The sequence below is a fragment of the Rhinoderma darwinii genome, chromosome 1, assembly GCF_050947455.1.
Source record: "Rhinoderma darwinii isolate aRhiDar2 chromosome 1, aRhiDar2.hap1, whole genome shotgun sequence".
Classification (NCBI taxonomy): Eukaryota; Metazoa; Chordata; class Amphibia; order Anura; family Rhinodermatidae; genus Rhinoderma; species Rhinoderma darwinii.
Genome location: NC_134687.1, coordinates 630,264,127 through 630,288,380, shown reverse-complemented (window position 1 = coordinate 630,288,380; position 24,254 = coordinate 630,264,127). Strand labels below are relative to the sequence as shown.

Here is a 24,254-nt window from a genome sequence, read left to right as displayed (position 1 = left end):
CCAAACAGGTATGGTACAGAGTCTAAAGTCCAGAAAGGGTACCTGAGGTAATGTAGACAGTAGCAAGGCTGGCTCGGCTGGAACCAGGCAGCAGGTAGACGTCAGGCGTGGAGATGCAGCAAAACATGACAACAGCTCAGCATGGCAATAGACCAAGATGGTACTGGATAGCACGGGAAACAGGATACAGGTACGGGGAACACTGGGAAGCTGGAAGACACTTAGGAGACTATTTGCAAGACAGACTTTGGGAAACAACAACAACGCTCAGGCGAAGATAAGAAGGGCGGTGACCTTATAGTCCAGGAATTCATGAGTTGATGCTTATTTTCATGTGTGCGCGCACCCTCCGGGAGACAGGCTCGATACCCGGAAGTAAGTGACAGCACCTCACAGGGGGACGACGCAGCACAGCAGCAGGACGTCCATGGCCGTGGTCGTCGAGGGGTAAGTTAGAACGACAGACCACGGCCAAAGACGTTAAGCTATTTCAGCAAAATTTGCACTCCAAAATCCAAAAGGCGCTCCTTCCCTTCTGAGCCCTGCCATGCATCCAAACAGCAGTTTATTACCACACATGGGTTATTGCCGTAATCGGGAGAAATTTCTTTACAAATTTTGGGGTGCTTTTTTCTCTCCTTTATTCCATGTAAAAATAAAAAAAAATTCTATGTTTTAGCAGAAAAAAAGTAGATTTTAATCTTCACGACCCAATTCCACTAAATTCTGAAAAAATCCTGTGGGGTCAAAATGCTAACTATACCCCTAGAAAAACTCCTTTAGGGGTGTAGTTTCCAAAATGGGGACACTTGGGGGGGGGGGGTTCGACTGTTTAGGCACCACAAGACCTCTTCAAACCTAACAGTGCCTAAAATATATTAATAAAAAAAAGGAGGCCCCAAAATCCACTAGGTGCTCCTTTGCTTCTGAGGCCTGTGCTTCAGTCCATTACCACATTAGGGCCACGTATGATATTTCTAAAAACGGCAGAATCTGGGCAATAAACATTGAGTTGTGTTTCTCTGGTAAGACCTTCTGTTTTACAAATTATTTTTATTTTTTTAATTACAAATGAATTTCGGCAAAAAAAAATTACATTTGTATATTTTATCTCTACTTTGATTTAATTCCTGTGAAACGCCTAAAGGGTTAAGATACTTTCTGAATGCGGTTTTGAATACTTTGAGGGGTTCAAAATGGGGTGATTCATGGGGACTTTCTAATATATAAGGCCCTCAAAGCCACTTCAGAACTGGTGCCTGAAGAAAATAGCCTTTTGAAATTTTCTTGAAAAACGGGAGAAATTGCTGCTAAAGTTCTAAGCCTTGTAAAGTCCTAGAAAAATAAAAAGGACATTAAAAAAAACAGATGCAAACAAAGTAGACATATGGGATATGTGAAATAGTAACTATTTTGTGCGGTATTACTATCCGTTTTACAAGTAGATACATTTTTCTCTAAATTTTCTTTCACTAACATAAAGTACAAAATGTCTCAAGAAAACAATCTCAGAATCGCTTGGATAGGTAAAAGCATTTTAGTGTTATTACCACAAAGCATCATGTCAGATTTTAAATAAAAAAAATAAAAATCGGCTGTGTCCACAAGACCAAAACAGTCTGTGTCCTAAAGGGGTTAAAAGGCACATAGCCTATATTTTAAAAACAACCCATTAGCCCAGCAAGTTTATCACTCATATAGAAGTAATGACCAGTCCCTGCTAACAGCAGTAGAATATGCGGTTTACACTGGAGGAAAGCGTCTGCAGACCACTATCCCAGAATTGATTCTGAGCTGATGGTATGTTAAAAACATTCAACAAAGCCCCCCCAAAATGGTTTCCTCAGGCGTACATTGCCCCATTGTACCCCTGAGGACACAATCTCGGCGAAACATGCCAGTGGAACGCCGGAGATCTCGGAGGCGAATAATTGCATTTTATTTTCTTATTAATGCTTCAATCCTACCATGGCCAATGTTTTAATAACTCTGGAAAATCCTTTAACTGATTTTAAAAGAGTGGAAGAAGGCACTGAGGGCTGCCACATGGACTTTTAGGGTGCTAGTTTTAAGGCCAAGGTCTAGGCCTGAATGCAAAAGATCCAGGTTGTTGTAATATCGTCCTGAAACTGAAAAGTAGTTGGTCAGGCAGAAGATGATCTTTCAGTAAATGTCAAAACAGCATCCATACTTGAAGTCATTGGTTTTCTACTCCACAGCATAGTATTACTTTGTCTGAGGATCCTTTCCCTTTCAGGATCTGCCTTTCAAAATCTGACAAGCTGTCAGCCGCAGATGTATCACTTTGGGGTGCGATACTGCACCCTTGAACCGAAAGCCCTTTACTTGTGGAAGACTCCAAGGAGTAGTTTGAGACCATTGAAGGAGCAGAGGGAACCAGGAACTCTTTGGACAATATGGGGTTATTAGAATGACTGACTCCTTCCTCCCAGATTTTTCTCAGTACTTTCGGGATGAGCGGAAAAGGTGGAAAAGCATAGAGGAGATTGCTTTTCCAAAGGAGGGGGGGGGGGGGTTAAAAAACAAAAGCAAATAGACCCACATTTAAGGTTTTTGGAAGTATAGGAACAAATGTTCTAATTTCCTTTCGGCTAATAAGTCTACTTATGGCCAACTCCATCTCTGTGTAATATGAAGAAAGACTATTCTTTAGACACCATTCTCCTCAGAGGAGGATCTGTCTGCTCAAGAAGTCCGCAAGGTGATTTTCTGTGCCTCTGAGTTTTACTGCAGTGATGGAATTAATCTCTGCCTCTGCCCTGCTGAAAATCTGTGTGTATGACAAGAGGGTCTTGATTCACGTGCCTCCTGGTTTGTTCAAATAAGCAATTGTGGTGCAGTAGTTAGAGAATTCTGACACTTTTTTTCCCGGTACTCGAGTTCCAAGACCGAGTGCTTCCCGCACTGCGTTAAATTCCCTGAAATGGGAAGATTTAAAATGTTGTCCCCTAAAAGTCCCCATAACTAGACTTTTTTAAACTAGCACCCAAAACGTAGAGACTGGTGTCTGTGGTAATTACTATCTGAGAATTTGCAGACCAGGGCACTCCTTTCAGAAAATTTTCTTCCTCCACCCACCAGAGAGGATATTCTTTAACCCCTTAACGACCAAGGACGAAAATGTACGTCATGGTCGGCTGCTAGTTCCCGCACCATGACGTACATTTTCGTCCGCATTTCAAACTGTCACTCTGTGTAAACACAGAGTGACAGACCCGCGCTGACAGCTGTCCTAGACAGCTGAGACATCAGTCTCGCCGGACAGCGGACCATCGCCGCTGATTTCGGCAGTTAACCCCTTAAGTGCGGCGATGGATTGCCGTTGCCGCATTTAAGTGGTTTGAAGCACATCAGCAGCCCCCACGAAGTGATCGTGGGGGCTACCGATGCTTGTCACGGCAATCGGAGGTCAGATAATGACCTCCGGGTTGCAATGCACGGAAGCCTCTGGCCGTTCCTCCTCTGCTTCCTGTCAGTGTGACAGTCACGTCACAATGACAGTTAGAGTACATTACACTACGTTAAAAAGTAGTTAAAAAAGTTAAAAAGTTAAAAAAGTAAAAAAAAGTAATAAAAATGTTTTAAAAAAAGTGTAAAAATAAAAGTTATAAGTTCTATAAACACTAAATGCTTTTTTTCCTATAATAAGACTTTTATTATAGAAAAAAAATGTTAAAAAAGTACACATATCTGGTATCACCGCGTTCGTAACGAACCCAACTATAAAACTATAATGTTATTTTTCCCGCACGATGAACACCCCAAAAAAAATCAATAAAAAACTACGACAGAATCGCAATTTTTTGGGTCACCACCGCTCCCTAAATAAAGAATAAAAAGTGATCAAAAAGTCGCATGTACCCGAAAATAGTACCAATAAAAACTTCTATCCGTCCCGCAAAAAACAAGCCCTTACACAGCTTTTTTGACTAAAAAATTAAAAAATTATGGCTCTCAGAATATGGTGACACAGAATTTTTTTTTTTTATAAATAAGTCATTTTATTGCGCAAACGCTAAAAAAAAGGACCAAACCTATATACATATGGTATCGCCGTAATCGTACCAACCCGCAGAATAAATTAAAAATGTCATTTATTGCGTACGGTGAGCGCCGCAAAAAAAAACCCTAAAAAAACGGTGTCAGAATTCCTGTTTTTTGCTCAGGATTGCAAAAAAAATTGAATAAAAAGTGATCAAAAAAAAATCGCATGTACCCCAAAATGGTACCAATGAAAACTACAGATTGTCCCGCAACAAATAAGCCTTCACACCACTCTATTGATGGAAAAATAAAAAAGTTATGGCTCTTGGAAAGCGGGGAGTGAAAATCTAAAATATGAAAGCAAAAAATGGATCAGTCCTGAAAGGGTTAATTCATTTCTAATGAAAAAACGTATGACCACATGTGGGGTATTTCCGTACTCGGGAGAAATTGCTTTATAAAAAAATGGTTGTTTTTTTCCTCCTTTATCCCTTGTGAAAATGAGAAAATGCAACATTTTAGTGGAAAAAATTTTGATGTTAATTTTCGCGCCCTAATTCTAATAAACTCTGCAAAAGACCCGTGGGGTCTAAATGCTCACTATACCCCTAGAAAAATTCCTTGAAGGTTTTTCCAAAATGGGGTCACTTTTGGTGGGTTTCCACTGTTTTGGTCCCTCCAGTGCATTGCAAATGCGACATGGCACCGAAAACCATTCCAGCAAAATCATAAATCCAAATGGCGCTCCTTCCCTTCTGAGCCCTGCTGTGGGTCCAAACAGCAGTTTTTTACCACATATGGGGTATTGTCGTAATCGGGAGACATTGCTTTACAAATGATGGGGTGCATTTTCTTCGTTATTCCTTGTAAATAATAAAAATTTCTATGTTGTTTCAGAAAAAAAGTACATTTTAATTCTTACAGACTAATTTCAATATATTTAGCGAAAAACCTGTGTGGTCAAAATGCTAACTATACCCCTAGATAAATACCTTAAGGGGTCTAGTTTTCGAAATGGGGTCGTTTATGGGGAGTTTCTATCGTTCTGGCAGCTCAAAGCCTCTCCAAATGTACATTGGGGCCTAAAACATTTTCAAGCAAAATATGAGTCCTGAAAGCCTCCGGGTGTTCCCTTCCTTTGGGGCCCTGCCGTGTGTCCAAACAACGCATTAGGGCAACAATGTGGGTATTTTTGAAAACAGGAGAAAGAGGGTGATAGATTTTGGGGTGTGTTTCTTCATTTTCATGGTCGCTTTACAAAGAAATCGGTCTTCAAACAAATACTTTTATGAAAAAAGTGAAATTATTATTTTTTTCACCTGATATGCATTAAATTTAGCAAAGAACTGTGGGGTCAAAATAATTACTATACCCCTAAATAAATACCTTATGGGGTCTAGTTTTCTAAATGGGGTCGTTTATGGGGAGTTTCTATCGTTCTGGCAGCTCAAAGCCTCTCCAAATGTACAGTGGGGCCTAAAACATTTTCAAGCAAAATATGAGTCCTGAAAGCCTCCGGGTGCTCCCTTCATTTTGGGTCCTGCCGTGTGTCCAGGCAGCGCATTAGGGTCACAATGGGGGCATTTTTGAAAACAGGAGAAAGAGGGTGATAGATTTTGTGGTGTGTTTCTTCATTCTCATGGTCGCTTTACAAAGAAATTGGTCTTCAAACTGATACTTTTATGAAAAAAAGTGAAATTATTTTTTTTTTCACCTGCTATGTATTAAATTTAGCAAAAAACTGTGGCGTCAAAATACTTACTATACCCTTAGGTAAATACCTTAAGGGGTCTAGTTTTCTAAATAGGGTCATTTGTGGGGGTTTCCATCACTCTGAGACCTATGAGCCTCTGAAAACCTGGCTTGGTGCCGGAAAACAAAATGTACTTCAAAATTTATAAAATTATTATTCAATTTGTAAGTCCTCTAAATTGCTGAAAATTTATTTTATTTTTTCAAAAGTGCTGCCAAAATGGAGTAAAGAGAGATAGAAATATATATTTAATTAAAAAAATTGTACAGTATGTGTGTACATATGTGACATATTGCAGTTAAAAATAGGGGAAAATGGTAATTTTTACAAAATTTCTTCCATTTTTCTATTTTTTTACTAATTTCCGCAAATCGTATCAGTCTACTTTTACCACTAAAATAAAGTACAACATGTGACGAAAAAACAATGTCAGAATTACTTGGATATTCAAAACTTTCACAGAGTTATTCTCTGATAAAGTCACACATACCAGATTTGACAAATCTGGCTTGGTCATTAAGGTACAAACATGCCCGGTCATTAAGGGGTTAACGGAGTGGGTAATTATTCATTTGTTGTTGATAGACTCCTGCTTCCTGTCCCAATAAGAGACTAGATAGGCCTGAAGCACTCTGGAATGGAATCGGGCTCACTTGACAGAGGAAATGCAAGAAGTCAAAAGACCCATGATGGACATCATTTCTCCGATGGAAGACGATCTCTGAAAGCTGAAGGAAAAGACTGTTTATATCAGCCTGTTGTTCTCCATCTGTAACAGAGAATCTAAAAGAACACCCAGGAACACTTTGGATTGGTCTGGGAGTTAGATCTAGCTTTTCTTGGTTTACTATCCAGCCCAAAAAAAGGACAGCAGCTGTAGGATGATCTATAGATGACTAGGCAACTAGAGAATTGAGTCGTATGACCTAATTGCAGCCAAGTATGGGATGATGATTATACCCTTGAAATGTAGAAAAGCTGTCACATCTGACATCACCTTTGTAAAGATTCCTCGTGGGCACTCGAAAGACCAAAAGGTAAAACACCACTATAAATATTGAATTATTCCCTCTCGAATTGCAAACCTAATGGGACACAAGAAAATATGCGTCCTGCAGATCTATTGATCCTAGATAGCAGTCTTGCCGTACTAAAGGCCCTTTTACACTGGCCAATTATTGGGCAAACGAGTGTTCACAGAAGTAAAACAGGCAACGATCAACTGATGAATGAGCAAACACTCGTTCATCGGCTGATTATATCCTTTTAAATGCAGAAAATATTATCGTTGTCGGCAGCACATCTCCCTGTGTAAGGGAGACACGCTGCCGACATGATAGTAATGCATGGGGATGAGCGATCGTAATAACAAGTACTCGTCCCCATACATAGCTCCTTGTTAAAGGAGCAAACGAGAGCCGACCATCGAGCTATCTCGTTGGCGATCATTTACATGACCCATGTAAAAGCACCCTAAGTTTAAACTTTATGGTTAAGGAAATTGTCTCAATCCTTGAATGTGATTGCGGACGAACTTGTTGAGATGTTTCAAGTCGATTATTACCCTGAACTTTCCATTTAGTGTTGTTACAAGAAACAGGGTTGCGGAGTAAACCTAGGCATTTTTGTATTTCTGGGACTGAAATTACTACTGATTTTTGCAGTAGAATATCGACCTCTTTTACACAGGGCTTCTTGATGGGAAGGTGGACAAAGCAGAGGAGGACTTGGAAATTTCTTGAGGGAATGGATATGAAGTTGATGTCGTATCTTTCCCTGATTATGTCTAAAATCCATCAGCTGAACAAAATTTCCCACCAAATTCTGTAGCCTTTCTCGTAATTGGCTTCTGGACTCATTGGGAGTTTTTTTTAACCTAGGTAACTGTTGGGATTGAAGAGAAAGCCTTTCGACTTCTGCCATTTGCCAGAGAGGTGTCTTTCTTTCTACAATCCTGTGAGTTACTTTTTGGGTTTCGAACGAAACATCTCTGTTGAAAAAAATAAATAAAAATAGTGTCAGACAATGTTTTTTTGTTTTCTTTTTAATCTGGAGCATTCTCAAGGATGTCATCTAGACCTAACCCAGAGATCCGTTATCCTTCACATGAAATGGAAAGTAAACAGGATTTTGACCCTGTATCTCCCAGCCAAGAGCGCAGCCACATACTTCTTCTGGGCGAATTTTGAGGGCAGCTGCCCTGGAACTCAATCTTACTGTATTGGCCGATGCATCCGAAATAAAGTCTAGAATCTGCTCCTGGGGTGCCATGGAGTTGAGATGTTCCTTAATTTGGTGTAATCCAATTCTTAGGTGCCTCGACATGCAGGTTGGTGCATGCCTGGCCTGAAGGAAGCTGTAATTGCTTCCCAGGATATTCTTAAAGGGGTTTTCCCAAAATTATAAATTATTACCTATCCAAAGGGTAAGTGATAATTTTCTGATTGCTGGGCACCGCGTCCCAAACTACAGTGAGGAGGACATTTGATTTTGTATTAATCTGGGTTCCTTCACTACATCAATTTTCATGATCACTCTGACCGCTTTGAGAAGGTTAACTGCATCCTCCGCTAGAAAAAAAAATAAGAAAAAGGAGGCCTCCCTGAATTGTCATCTGAAGAATCACTTTCGATAACATCAATCTCTTCCTCCTCTTCAAAATATTTCAGCCCAGAAGGAGTGACCTCGGAAGCGAAGGGTCTAGGGGAAGAGGGAACTTTTCTGCAAGTTAAAGCAGTGTTAAGCTCTTTTTTTTTTTTTTTCGATAAGATGCTGTCAATGTTTTTGTACAGATTCCACATTCTTTGTCGTACAATTTTTTCTGGAGCCCCTCCTTTACTCCCTAAAAAGGCATGAAAAAAATGGAGGAAAGAGAAAAAAAAAATATAAAGAGAAAGGGCGCATATTTTAAATTTCAAACTGGTGTCAAGAAGTGGGTGATGCCCCTTTAAGATGTTGGCTCAGCGACCGCACGTGAGCTGGAAACAGACAGTAACAGAGAAGGCAATGCAGAGAAGCGATTCTATTGCCCAAGGGGAATCCCCGAATCTTACCCAGTCACTGACCCCAGATCACACTTCGATGCTGCGATGCGGGAACATGGCGGTTCCTGCCTTAAACCAAGGAGCTGGAGAAACCGCGTCCCCCATTTTGGAATGGAGCTCCATACTCTGGAACCCTCCCCGCTTTCCAGCCCAACATCGGAGCAGGGAGAGACACACCAGTGCAATAAGATAAAGATCCAGAACCTGCAGGATACTGCTTCTCCATGTCCTAAGGGCCTGGCAACAACGTGAGAAGACGAGGAGGGGGGTTTCTATGCTTCTCTCCTGGTTTCCTCTCCTCTCCTCCTGGTGGTGTATTCATGAAGGCGTAGTAAAAAAACAGCAATTCCGGCATAGCTTTTATGTTTTTACAGCGTTCCTCGTGTGGTATAATTGAGATGTTAACTTTATTCTGTGGGTTAGTACCATTCCGCCAATACCAAGCTTAGAGTATATATTGTCTTTATAGTTTACAACTTTTTTTTTCAATAAAATAACTTTTTTTTTTAAATTATATTTTTTTGTGTTGCCATTCTCAGAGTAATAACATTTTTTTTTATCAACGGAGCCGTGTGAGGGCTCGTAATGTGCCGACCTGAGCTGTAGTTTTTAATGCTACAGTTTTTTAGTGGATGCAACTTTGTGGTCATTGTTTATTTCATATTTTGTAAGGCAAGTTAATAAAAAAAAAAACAGCAGTTCTGACTTTGTGTTTCTTTTTTTTTACAACATTCACTTTTACAATATCAGAATAATTATTATAGTTCAGGTCATTACGGATGCGGCGATACCAATTATGCGTAATTTACTGGTTTCATTTTTTCCCCAATTATAAGGGACTTTATAGAGTAAAAATCAAATTTTTTGATTACTTGAAACGATTGCGGCTGTCCCATAGTAATGGATAACATATGCATCTGTCTCTTCTTACCTTGTGATATGGGCGGCCGGCAGTTCTCCATCATGACCTCCTCGTACAGATCCTTGTGTCCTTCTAGATACTCCCACTCCTCCATGGAGAAATAGACAGTGACATCCTGACACCTTATAGGAACCTGACACACACAATGATACAGTCATTACCCAGACACCTCCAGTGCTGTTACTGTAGAATTTCCCAGCATTCCCAGCAGTGTCACCTCTCCAGTCAGCAGCACAGTTCTAAGACCTTATTGTTTCTACCAGTCATGCACAAGCACTTTCTCTCTACCTCTATCGCCACACCAGATGAAGGACCTGCAATGATGACACCACCATGTGATCAATACATAAGGGGGTGGAGCTTATTAGTGGAGAGTATGAGTTATGGACAAATGACCTGTGATTATGATCACGTGACATGAGGGGCGGGGCTGTAGGGAGAAGTAATGGATTCAGTGTTTTCTCTTCTATAAGGCCGGGTTTACACGCGCGTGTGCGTTTTGCGCACGCAAAAAACGCGGCGCTTTGCGTGCGCAAAAGGCACTTAACTGCTCCGTGTGTCAGCCCCGTATGATGCGCGGCTGCGTGATTTTCGCGCAGCCGCCATCATTATGACACGCCGTTTGGATGTTTGTAAACAGAATAGCACGTGGTGCTTTTCTGTTTACATTCAGAGTTTGACAGCTGTTGCACAAATCATGCTCGTCAAGTGCTTCCGTGTGGCACGCGTGGTTTTCACGCACCCATTGACTTCAATGGGTGCGTGATGCCCGAGCAACGCATAAATATAGAACATGTCGTGAGTTTTATGCAACGGACTAACGTTGCGTAAAAATCACGGACTGTCTGCACTGCCCCATAGACTAACATAGGTCCATACGACACGCGTGAAAATCACGCGCGTCGCACAGACGAATAACACACTCGTGTAAACGAGCCCTAATTGTGTGAGAGCCAGGGGAATGCTGGGAGTTGTAGTTCTCTCCTCTTATACCCCCTCCCTGTAATGTCCTCTGATATCACATAAGTCTGGACATACTGGGAGTTGTAGTTCTCTTCTCTTATACCTCCTCCCTGTAATGTCCTCTGATATCCCATAATAACAGCCTGGACATGCTGGGAGTTATAGTTCTCTCTTATACCTCCTCCCTGTAATGTCCTCTGATATCCGATAATAACAGCCTGGACATGCTGGGAGTTGTAGTTCTCTCTTATACCTCCTCCCTGTAATGTCCTCTGATATCCCATAATAACAGCCTGGACATGCTGGGAGTTATAGTCCTCTCTTATACCTCCTCCCTGTAATGTCTATTGATATCACATAATAACAGCCTGGACATGCTGAGAGTTGTAGTTCTCTCCTCTTATACCTCCTTCCTGTAATAGCCTCTGATATCACATAATAACAGTCTGGACATGCTGGGAGTTGTAGTTCTCGCCTCTTTATACCTCCTCCCTGTAATGTCCTCTGATATCACAATAACAGGCTGGACATGCTGGGAGTTGTAGTTCTCTCCTCTTATACCTCCTCCCCGTAATGTCCATAGATATCCCATAATAATAGCCTGGACATGCTGGGAGTTGTAGTCCTCTCCTCGTATACTTCTTGTAATGTCCTCTGATATCCCATAATAACAGCCAGGACATTACAGGGAGGAGGTATGAGAGAACTACAACTCCCAGCATGTCCAAGCTGTTATTATTGGATATCAGAGGACATAACAGGGAGGAGGTATAAGAGCAGAGAACTACAACTCCAAGCATGTTACGGCTGTTATTATGTGACAGAGGAAATTACAGGGAGGAGGTATGAGAGAACTACAACTCCCAGCATGTCCAGCCTGTTATTATGTGATAGAGGACATTACAGGGAGGAGGTATAAGTGCAGAGAACTACAACTCCCAGCATGTTCCGGCTGTTATGTGACAGAGGAAATTACAGGGAGGAGGTATAAGAGAGAACTACAACTCCCAGCAAGTCCAGACTGTTATTATTGGATATCACAGGACATTACAGGGCGTGGTATAAGAGAGGACTACAACTCCCAGCATTCCCCTGGCTCCAGCTCTCACACAATTGCTGACAACCTAAAAAAATAAGAGATAACGCTGAATCCCCCTCATGTCACGTGATTATCATCACAGGTCCATCAAACACTACCTCAGCTCTGCCTCTTCCTGCCCTCGTCACATGGTGGTGACATCATCACAGGTCCTTCTTCCACCACGTCCCTCCACTGGTAAGCTCCGCCCCTTATTCGCCGGTCACATGACCGTGAGATCGTCACAGGTCCTTCAGCTATTGTAGTATAAGCGATAGGGCGCAGGCGCTGGTTTGGTGAGTATATCTGATAGTTAATGCTATTGCTCTCTGTCTGTTATCAGCCATTATGGCAGCGGTAAGGTAATATGAGGTTGTAGTTGCTGGTGAGATGGGACATGACTGTAGAAGGAGGTAGGATCACATACTGCTGTTTATCATCCCCGTCAACGTGGATGTCCCGGGGGAGCGCACAAACCTATGTATATATAGCTAAAGTGGCGTGTATATATATATATATATATTCATACACGTACAGGAGCCGGAGGCAGGCGCTTGCTTTGTGCCCCTCCTCACTGGTGATAAGTAACATCTTGTGGTCAGTGAATTATGTGACGTCACTTGCACTTGGCCGCAGAGGAACTTGACTGGAGGGGGGGTCAAGTTAATGCTGATAGGTGGAGCAGCTTCTGTCTCCTCCAATCAGCACCAGCGAGGAAGCCGATGCCAACTAGCCCAGTCTGCCCTAGATGTTGTCAGACCCCTCGGGGCTCCTGGACCACCCTCAGACAAATCCCTGTGCCTGACACGATAAACGTGTTCATAGGGCTCCTTTATTCCGACGGAGACCAATAGTGTCCTTTTGGTCTGCGTCGCACTGGTATGCATCGGTATACCTTTTTGTTGAGGGATGGTATATCGTAGACCACATTATTTCATCCTGAGGGGTCCCAGAAAAAACTTATACCCCAATCTTCTATGGTTTTTAATAAGGGAGCCTATAGGTGATGGATGTCACGGTATGGCATTCGTCACAGGTATACGATAAACGTACGCTATGCATCTGGGAGCTCCCGATATAGATATATATGTGACCACAGAGGCTTCCCCAGGGCCAGAATACCCGGCCAGAGCGTTGCCGTCACTCTGGCTGGGGACTCCGGCTTTGAACAGCCCCTGGCGTGTCTGTCCATATAAGATGCGCCCACAGTGGGCCTTGTTGACGGAGGGGGCACGGTGTGGACCGTGTTGACTGTGGATTGAAAGGTAGACGCTCGGTGAGAAAAGAAATATAATTTACGTACACAAGATACCCATTACAAATGGGCACAGCAATAGCATTTTTCATGGAAGTTCTTCTTTAAAGGGGTTTTCCCATCTTGGATAATTATGGCATATCCAGAGGATATGCCATAAAAGTCCGATAGATGCGGTCCCACCTCTTATCCTGCACTTATCTCTAGGACAGGGCGCCCTAAACCCCGTTCTAGCTTACTGCCCCTTCTCTCTATCCAGCACTGATCAGCTGCCTCTTCTCTCTATCAGTGCTGGATAGAGAGGGGGCTGCCGATTAGTGCAGTGCAATATAGCAGAGAAAACGGGTCCGTATTTACTGGAGGGAAAAAGTACGGTCATGTGCATGGGGCCTTAGCTGGTTGTTTTATTATTTTTTCTTTTTCAAGAGATCTTTTGATCCTTATGCTTCTTGCCCTTCTCTTCCTTACATTTCCCCTTTCCTTTTTCATTTGTGTTTAATTCATTTTGGTGGTGTACATCAGGGCAAAATTAGAAGCAGAAAAATCCCCTAAGAGGAATTTCCATTACCGAGGGCAGAATTCACTACTTATCAGGAAAAGGGGGATATTTACAGGTAAATGGGCACCTCCAGATGTCGCTGTGCAGACTCCTTGTCCAGTCGTCTTTGGTACCAGGGATAGAACATGAGATCTGCAGTGAATTGGTGTCAGACCACAGGGAGACTCACAGAACACAATACAACAGACTGAGAAGGAAATGGCATTTCAGTCCTAGACAAATGGCGGTATACGAGGGGTTACAGATGTCAGGTAGACGTAGGACATGGCGGTATACGAGGGGTCACAGATGTCAGGCAGACGTAGGACATACCGGATGGCGGTATATGAGGGGTTACAGATGTCAGGCGGACGTAGGACATACCGGATGGCGGTATACGAGGGGTTACAGATGTCAGGCAGACGTAGGACATGGCGGTATACGAGGGGTTACAGATGTCAGGCAGACGTAGGACATACCGGATGGCGGTATACGAGGTGTTACAGATGTCAGGCAGACGTAGGACATGGCGGTATACGAGGGGTTACAGATGTCAGGTAGACGTAGGACATGGCGGTATACGAGGGGTCACAGATGTCAGGCAGACGTAGGACATACCGGATGGCGGTATATGAGGGGTTACAGATGTCAGGCGGACGTAGGACATACCGGATGGCGGTATACGAGGGGTTACAGATGTCAGGCAGACGTAGGACATGGCGGTATACGAGGGGTTACAGATGTCAGGCAGACGTAGGACATACCTGATGGCGGTATACGAGGTGTTACAGATGTCAGGCAGACTTAGGACATGGCGGTATACGAGGGGTTACAGATGTCAGGCAGACGTAGGACATACCGGATGGCGGTATATGAGGGGTTACAGATGGCAGGCAGACGTAGGACATGGCGGTATACCAGGTGTTACAGATGTCAGGCAGACTTAGGACATGGCGGTATACGAGGGGTTACAGATGTCAGGCGGACGTAGGACATGGCGGTATACGAGGGGTTACAGATGTCTGGCAGACGTAGGACATACCGGGTATTAATCTTTAGGGGTTGCGGAGCTCGATGAGGGTAAATATCTGTAACGCTGACCATACCCAATATTACATCCCAATCCCGAGCGTGTCCACTGTCAAAATATTCCAAAGTGCCCGCTCCTCCCTGTTCTTATAGGGATTCTGACCACCGGTAATTCAAGGGTTATTCCCATCTTATGTAGTAAAGTCATATCTCTAGGATCAGACCTCTGGGACCCCCACCGATCCCGAATATAAAGGATATAGCGCTGTGTCCCCTCACAGTGGCGCTTCCAACCACCCGCTGCGGTCCATCCCATTTACCTGAATGGGGTCGTGCTGCCGTTCCCTGCGCAGTAAGTTTATGGGACGCTCCGCCGATGTGCAGTAAATGGTAAAGGGGCTGCAAAGGCCAAGTCTTCATACAACTCGATGGAAAGTAAAAACAGTATGGCTCTTGAAATGTGACAATGAAAAAAAGAAATCGTCATAGAAATAAAGAGACTGATGTCTAGAAGTGTTGTCGCGGAGGGCCCCGTGTTAGTTGTGGGGGTCAGGGGGCCCCAACATAAATGATCTCCGTACCGTAGGCGGCCACATCTGGCCATGTGTGAACACTCTGTAACCAGTGACTGATCTGCGCTGCTCTTATAATCGCTCCAACATGAGGAGTGTAAAGTTCTGCCGTGTGGGAACAGCGGACATGACCATCATATAGACAGATGTTCTGCAGCCGTAGAGTTGACAGCTCTAATGTATTGCAATGTATTAGAATAGCGATCAGGGCTTCATGCCTTCAAGTATCCTAGTAGGACTAAAAAAAACTTTAGAGATATGAGATAAAAGGCAGTTTTTTATCTTTTTGCAGTTTTTTTTCTATAAAAAAACATTCAAAATCTATAAATACTTGGTATCGCCACGTCCGTAACGACCTGAACTCTAAAAGTATTTAGTTATTTTTCCTGCACTGTATATGGCATGAAAAAAAATTCTAAAGAAGAATGCCGGGATTGCTGTTTTTTGGTCACCTCTACTTCCAAAAAAAGGAATAAAAAGTGATCAAAAAGTCCCATGTACCCCAACATGGTACCAATAAAAACTACAGCCCATCCCGCAAAAAACAAGCCCTCACACAACTGCGTCGACGCAAAAAAGCTATGGCTCTTTGAAAAATGACGACCCCATAAATAAATGATTTAAAGAAATAAAAAAAAGTGATTTTATTGTGCAATAAATAACACACTATATATGCATGGTATCGCCGTAATCCTATCGACCGGCAGAGTAAAGTTAATGACCTTTATAGCGCACGCTGAACGCAGTAAATAATAATAAAAAGCAATACCAGAATTGCTTTTTTTGGGTCACATTGCTTTCCATAATACTGCATAAGAACTGATCAAAAAGTCGCATGTACCCCAAAATGGTACCAATGAAAACTACAGATTTTCCGCAAAAATTAAGCATTCACACAGTGCCGTCGACAAAAAAATGTTATCCCTCTCAGATTATGGTGACACAAAAGGTGCAGAGTGTGTTCCAAAACGGGGATAGGATTTGGCACCACACAGGCTGGCTCTCATTCGGCTTGGATGACTAAGTGGCTTGCGAAAAAGTGGAGTTATTAAAGGGGTATTTCGGTTACAAAAAGTTACCCCCTATCCGTAGGGGTAACTTGCTGATCGGTGGGTATCAGACATCTCGGACTCCCACCGTTTCCGAGAAGAGCCCGAAGTTGCCAGAACCCCAAGTTTGAACCGAGCGGCAGGTCGCTCATCCGCACTGCCGCTCCATTCAGTCTCTATGGCACCCCCAGAAAAAGCTGAACACTGCACTTGGCTATCTCTGGCGCTCCCATACAGAATGAATGGAGCGGCAGTGCGCATGAGCGACCTGCCGCTCGGTTCAAACTTGGTGTTCCTGCGACTTCAGACTCCCCGTTCTCGTAAACGGTGGGGGTCCGAGCTGTCGGACACCCACCGATCAGCAAGTTACCCCTTACCCTACGGATAGGGGATAACTTGTAATCGGAATACCCCATTAAACCTGAGTTGAAAAGAGGAGTTAAAGGGATTTTCCAGGGAGAAACAATTTTGCTATGGGCAGTGCACGAGCACTGAGTTATCTGAAAGGGCACAAAGTAAATGGTGCCGGAATTGAAACCTAAGCAGAGAATGAATGGGGCGGGCATTGAGGAGGCTGTGATACAATATTATGTCTCAAACCCAGGACTTCTGACGTAGACCCGGGTTTGAGGCCCACTGGTTCACAGCCTCCTCAATGCCAGCGCCGTTCATTTTCTGCTTATGTTTCAAGGACAGACCCGTGTCGATACCCAGTGAGGTATCGACACAGGTCTGTCTGCATAATAACGCTCGTGCACGAGCGTGTGTCGAAGTAAAAAAAGACTTGAATGAAAAGCAGAACTTCCGGCCGGCCGGAGGTAAGGGTGGGGGGGGGAATAGGAACAAGTGTGTTGCGATATTTGACACATTTTATATTAGGAAGTTTATTTAATTTAGACATAGAGTATAAGTACAAAAATGTTGTATCCCTGGAAAGCCCCTTTAAAGTCCCTGTAAGTACTCTTCTTTTCTTTTACTTTTTCAAATGAAACTTTTGTAACTGGGATAATGGATAGCAAGGTTGGAGAGTTTCTTCAGTGCACAGTTTGCCATACATTGCTTTTTAAGGGTATGTGCACACACACTAATTACGTCCGTAATTGACGGACGTATTTCGGCCGCAAGTCCCGGACCGAACTCAGTGCAGGGAGCCGGGCTCCTAGCATCATAGTTATGTACGATGCTAGAAGTCCCTGCCTCGCTGCAGGACCACTGTCCCGTACTGTAATCATGTTTTCAGTACGGGACAGTAGTTCCACGGAGAGGCAGGGACTCCTAGCGTCGTACATAAGTATGATGCTAGGAGCCCGGCTCCCTGCACTGTGTTCGGTCCGGGACTTGCGGCCGAAATACGTCCGTCAATTACGGACGTAATTAGTGTGTGTGCACATACCCTAATTGTGGTTCAACAGAAAAACAGGAGCAGTGTCCTCCCGAGGAGTGGCCAAAATACCTGTGGACAGGGGCAGAAGTCTCACCGAGAGTTACACAAATCGTTTGTTTTGCAGTGATTGCCTCGAAGGGTCGTGCAACAAAATATTACGTTAAGGGGACCATCATTTTTGTCCAGACCAATTTCATTAGTTTTTTTATTTATTTTTTATTTTTCTGTTGAACCACAATTCAAAGGCAATGTCTGATTTACATTAGTTGATTTTCAGTAAATTAAAATGTATTATTACTTTTGTCAGTTTCAAGTTATTTCAGTGGCCATTGTGGGATTTTCTTTCTTTAATAGAAGGGAACCAACAATTTTGTCCATGACTATGCATGACTGGAGCAGGAGTTCCAGGGTGAATACCTCTGTGGCAGATGTGAGCATGTTGTTCAATTGGAAACTCGCATTAGAGATCTGGAGGAGCAGAATGCAACACTGAGGGCGATAGACAATCTTGAGCGGAGCATGCCGCCGACTGGGCACGCAGTTAGTGGGATAGATCTGGAGGGTGAAGACATGGGTCAGCAGGACCAGGTAAGTTTCTGGGTTAAAGAGGCTCTGTCACCAGATTTTGCAACCCCTATCTGCTATTGCAGCAGATCGGCGCTGCAATGTAGATTACAGTAACGTTTTTATTTTTAAAAAACGAGCAGTTTTGGCCATTTTTGTATTTATGCAATTGAGGCTTGCAAAAGTACAACTGGGCGTGTTGAAAAGTAAAAGTACAACTGGGCGTGTATTATGTGCGTACATCGGGGCGTGTTTACTACTTTTACTAGCTGGGCGTTCTGATGAGAAGTATCATCCACTTCTCTTCAGAACGCCCAGCTTCTGGCAGTGCAGATCTGTGACGTCACTCACAGGTCCTGCATCGTGTCGGCACCAGAGGCTACAGTTGATTCTGCAGCAGCATCAGCGTTTGCAGGTAAGTAGCTACATCGATTTACCTGCAAACGCCGATGCTGCTGCAGAATCATCTGTAGCCTCTGGTGCCGATGTGTCCTCGCTCGTCTGACACGATGCAGGACCTGGGGAAGTGACTTCACAGCGCGATCTCTCGAGAACACGGCTGTGTCTGCGCTGCCAGAAGCTGGGCGTTCTGAAGAGAAGTGGATGATACTTCTCATCAGAACGCCCAGCTAGTAAAAGTAGTAAACGCGCCCCGATGTACGCACATAATACACGCCCAGTTGTACTTTTACTTTTCAACACGCCCAGTTGTACTTTTGCAAGCCTCATTTGCATAAATACAAAAATGGTCATAACTTGGCCAAAAATGCTCGTTTTTTAAAAATAAAAACGTTACTGTAATCTACATTGCAGCGCCTATCTGCTGCAATAGCAGATAGGGGTTGCAAAATCTGGTGACAGAGCCTCTTTAATGTAGTTAGGGGCAGTAGAAAAGGGTCCAAGAAAAGGAAGGCCACTCCTGTTTCTGTTATTCCAAGCAAAATTGCCAAGTTAGGTGATGATGCGAGGGTGTTAGTCTTCGTAATGGCAGTCCTAGTGGATACTGATCTCCCTAAGGCCCCATGCACACGAGCGTGGAAAAACTCCGTAATTGTGGACTGCAATACGGTCTGCAATTACGGACACGTCTGGTTCGTTCGCCGCGGACACCCTTTCCTAACGCTAAGGAAAGGTGTACATGCCGTAGAACCTTGCCGGGAAATATGGAGTATGTCCTGCTTTTCGGAATTTGCGGGCTGTGCTCCCATTCTTTGTATGGGAGCACGGCACAAAAATGCAGCCCGCAGGCGTCGGCGGCCGGCCGTGCTCGCGGCTGTGATTATGGACACGGCCATGTGCATGAGGCCTAATAGCCGGGAGGACAGCCCAACTAGTAGTCGGCGAGATGGTAATGTAGGTAGGGCAAGACAATTAGTATTTGTATGGGGTTCTATAATCAGGGAGACGGATGGAATAATTTGCCGCCAAGACTGCCTCAACCGAATGGTTTGCTGTCTCCCTGGTGCCAGGGTTCGGCAGGTGGTGAAACGGGTTGATAAATTACGGGGAGGGGCTGGTGATGATCCAGCTATTGTGGTCCATGTGGGAACCAACGACAGAATAAATGGTAGGTGGAGGAGACTTAAGAATAATTTTAAAGAACTAGGCTACGAGCTGAAGGGAAGGACTTCCAAGGTTGTATTCTCAGGAATACTGCCTGTGCCATGCGCATCACAGGAAAGACAGCGGGAACTCAGGGAGTTAAATGCATGGCTGAAGTCTTGGTGTAGAGGAGAAGGCTTTGGGTTCCTAGAGCACTGGGCTGACTTTTTATTGGGTTACAAACTATTCTGCAGATGATTTGCCCCTGAATGGAAGAGGGTCCGCTGTGCTGGGGGAGAGAATTCTAGCTGGGGTGGTGGAGTATTTAAACTAGAGCTTAGGAAGGGGGTCGATGAAAAAAATAAAGGGGTAGTTAGTTTAGAGAGTGATCAGACTATGTTGGGGGGGGAGAAATAGACTGTGGGGAGAGGACTAGGGAACAGGATAAGGAGATCATTTTGTTACAAAATAACATTGAAAATAGAAATGCCCAAATGTCAAATAATCACATTTGATACCAAGCGTGACCATTTGAAATGCAAGTTAACCCCTGAACGCATTATCATGTAACTGTGCGTGATAAAGGTTAAGGGGAAGTATGGAGCGCGCTCACCGGCTGAGCGCGCTCCATACACAGCGGATGACACCTCACTGCAATGGGCGGAATAAAAGATCACTTTGATTCTGCCCGTTTAACACCTTAAATGCAGCGGTCAATCGCAACCGCGGCATTTAACTTGTTAGAATCATGGGGGAGCCCCCTCAAACAATATATTGCGCCCCCCATGGCACAATCGGCCGGTTACAATGGTTACGGCAACCTGGGGGCCCCCCAGGTCTGCCATCTTTGTACTCCTTTGGTGCTCTGCCTCCGGCAGGGCTTCAAATGAGACTGTCAGAATCACGATATACTGCAATACATTAGTATTGCAGTATATCATGCAAGCGATCCAACCATCCCTGCTTCAAGTCCTCTAGGGGGACTAATAAAAAAAAACAAAAAAACAGTTAAAGTGTAACTAAACGTTTGACAAACTTCTGACATGTCATCGTGACATGTCAGAAGTTTGGATTGGTGGGGGTCCGAGCACTGAGACCCCCACCAATTGCTAGAACGAAGCAGCTGAAGCGCTTGTGTGAGTGCTTAGCCGCTTCGTGTCTGTTCGGCTATTTTCGGAAATAAATGTATCTGTGTACGGACTCAATAGAAAGTCTATGCGCCCGTACTCCGATACATCGGTTTTCCGGAAAAGGTCGAACAGACACCAAGCGGCTGAGCGCTCACACGAACGCTTCAGCTGCCTCATTCTAGAGATTTGTGGGGGTCTCAGTGCTCGGACCCCCACCAATCCAAACTTCTGACATGTCACTATGACATGTCAGAAGTTTGTCAAACGTTTAGCTACATTTTAAAGTTTTTCTTTGGTCCAAAAAGTATTAAAAGTTGAAAAAAAAACCTTTTCACATTTTTCCCCTAAATCAATGTTAAAAAAAATAAAAGTTAACATAACTGGTATCGCCGCATCTGTAAAAGTCTGAACTATATATAATATAGCGTTGTTTAACCGCTCGATGAATGCCGTAAAAAAACAATTCTATATATATATATATATATATATATATATAGTGAAGGAAATAAGTATTTGATCCCTTGCTGATTTTGTAAGTTTGCCCACTGTCAAAGACATGAACAGTCTAGAATTTTTAGGCTAGGTTAATTTTACCAGTGAGAGATAGATTATATAAAACAAACCCCAGAAAATCACATTGTTAAAATTTATATATATTTATTTGCATTGTGCACAGAGAAATAAGTATTTGATCCCTTTGGCAAATAAGACTTAATACTTGGTGGCAAAACCCTTGTTGGCAAGCACAGCAGTCAGACATTTTTAGTAGCTGATGATGAGGTTTGCACACATGTTAGATGGAATTTTGGCCCACTCCTTTTTGCAGATCATCTGTAAATCATTAAGATTTCGAGGCGGTCGCTTGGCAACTTGGATCTTCAGCTCTCTCCATAAGTTTTCGATCGGATTAAGGTCTGGAGACTGGCTAGGCCACTCCATGACCTTAATGTGCTTCTTTTTGAGCCACTCCTTTGTTGCCTTGGCTGTATGTTTTGGGTCATTGTCGTGCTGGAAGACCCAGCCACGAGCCATTTTTAATGTCCTGGTGGAGGGAAGGAGGTTGTCACTCAGGATTTGACGGTACATGGCTCCATCCATTCTCCCATTGATGCGGTGAAGTAGTCCTGTGCCCTTAGCAGAAAAACACCCCCAAAACATAATGTTTCCACCTCCATGCTTGGGTCATAGGCAGCATTTCTCTTCCTCCAACCACGGCGAGTTGAGTTAATGCCAAAGAACTCCATTTTAGTCTCATCTGACCACAGCACCTTCTCCCAATCACTCTCAGAATCATCCAGATGTTCATTTGCAAACTTCAGATGGGCCTGTACATGTGCCTTCTTGAGCAGGGGGACCTTGCGGACACTGCAGGATTTTAATCCATTACGGCGTAATGTGTTACCAATGGTTTTCTTGGTGACTGTGGTCCCAGCTGCCTTGAGATCATTAACAAGTTCCCCCCGTGTAGTTTTCGGCTGAGCTCTCACCTTCCTCAGGATCAAGGATACCCCACGAGGTGAGATTTTGCATGGAGCCCCAGATCGATGTCGATTGACAGTCATTTTGTATGTCTTCCATTTTCTTACTATTGCACCAACAGTTGTCTCCTTCTCACCCAGCGTCTTACTTATGGTTTTGTAGCCCATTCCAGCCTTGTGCAGGTCTATGATCTTGTCCCTGACATCCTTAGAAAGCTCTTTGGTCTTGCCCATGTTGTAGAGGTTAGAGTCAGACTGATTAATTGAGTCTGTGGACAGGAGTCTTTTATACAGGTGACCATTTAAGACAACTGTCTTTAATGCAGGCACCAAGTTGATTTGGAGCGTGTAACTGGTCTGGAGGTGGCTGAACTCTTAATGGTTGGTAAGGGATCAAATACTTATTTCTCTGTGCACAATGCAAATAAATATATATAATTTTGACTGTGATTTTCTGTTTTTTTTTTAAATATAATCTATCTCTCACTGGTAAAATTAACCTAGCCTAAAAATTCTAGACTGTTCATGTCTTTGACAGTGGGCAAACTTACAAAATCAGCAAGGGATCAAATACTTACTTCCATCACTTTATGTGTGTAGGTATATATATATATATATACTACTGTTCAAAAGTTTGGGGTCACCCAGACCATTTTGTGCTTTCCATGAAAACTCACACTTATATTTATCAAATGAGTTGCAAAATGACTAGAAAATATAGTCAAGACATTGACAAGGTTAGAAATAATGATTTTTATTTGAAATAATAATTTTCTCCTTCAAACTTTGCTTTCGTCAAAGAATGCTCCATTTACAGCATTGCAGACCTTTGGCATTCTAGCTGTTAATTTGCTGAGGTAATCGGGAGAAATTTCAAATTTCCCCATGCTTCCAGAAGCCCCTCCCACAAGTTGGATTGGCTTGATGGACACTTCTTGCGTACCATACGTTCAAGCTGCTCCCACAACAGCTCTATGGGGTTGAGATCTGGTGACTGCGCCGGCCACTCCATTACAGATAGAATACCAGCTGCCTGCTTCTTCCCTAAATAGTTCTTGCATAATTTGGAGGTGTGCTTTGGGTCATTGTCCTGTTGTAGGATGAAATTGGCTCCAATCAAGCGCTGTCCACAGTGTATGGCATGGCGTTGCAAAATGGAGTGATGGCCTTCCTTATTCAAAATCCCTTTTACCTTGTACAAATCTCCCACTTTACCAGCACCAAAGCAACCCCAGACCATCACATTATCTCCACCATGCTTGACAGATGGCATCAGGCACTCTTCCAGCATCTTTTCAGTTCTGCGTCTCACAAATGTTCTTCTGTGTGATCCAAACACCTCAAACTTTGATTTGTCTGTCCATAACACTTTTTTCCAATCTTCCTCTGTCCAATGTCTGTGTGCTTTTGCCCATATTAATCTTTTCCTTTTATTAGCCAGTCTCAGATATGGCTTTTTCTTTGCCACTCTGCCCTGAAGGCCAGCATCCCGGAGTCGCCTCTTCATTGTAGACGTTGACACTGGCGTTTTGCGGGTATTATTTAATGAAGCTGCCAGTTGAGGACCTGTGAGGCGTCTATTTCTCAAACTAGAGACTCTAATGTACTTGTCTTGTTGCTCAGTTGTGCAGCGGGGCCTCCCACTTCTCTTTCTACTCTGGTTAGAGCCTGTTTGTGCTGTCCTCTGAAGGGAGTAGTACACACCGTTGTAGGAAATCTTCAGTTTCTTGGCAACTTCTCGCATGGAATAGCCTTAATTTCTAAGTACAAGAATAGACTGTCGAGTTTCACATGAAAGCTCTCTTTTTCTAGCCATTTGGAGAGTTTAATCGAACCCACAAATGTAATGCTCCAGATTCTCAACTAGCTCAAAGGAAGGTCCGTTTTATAGCTCCTCTAAACAGAAAAACTGTTTACAGCGGTGCTAACATAATTGCACAAGGGTTTT

At 43.5% G+C, this 24,254-nt stretch overlaps 1 protein-coding gene across 1 annotated transcript in view; it reads left to right on the top strand.

Annotated features, from left to right (window-relative positions):
* Positions 1–11,992: 11,992 nt before the first annotated feature.
* LOC142656363 (uncharacterized) overlaps positions 11,993–24,254 on the top strand; it is a 57,958-nt gene continuing 45,696 nt past the window's right edge. The window contains exon 1 of the mRNA XM_075831311.1: positions 11,993–12,061. The gene's annotated coding sequence lies outside the window, so the exon portion shown is untranslated. The remainder of the gene's footprint in view (positions 12,062–24,254) is intronic.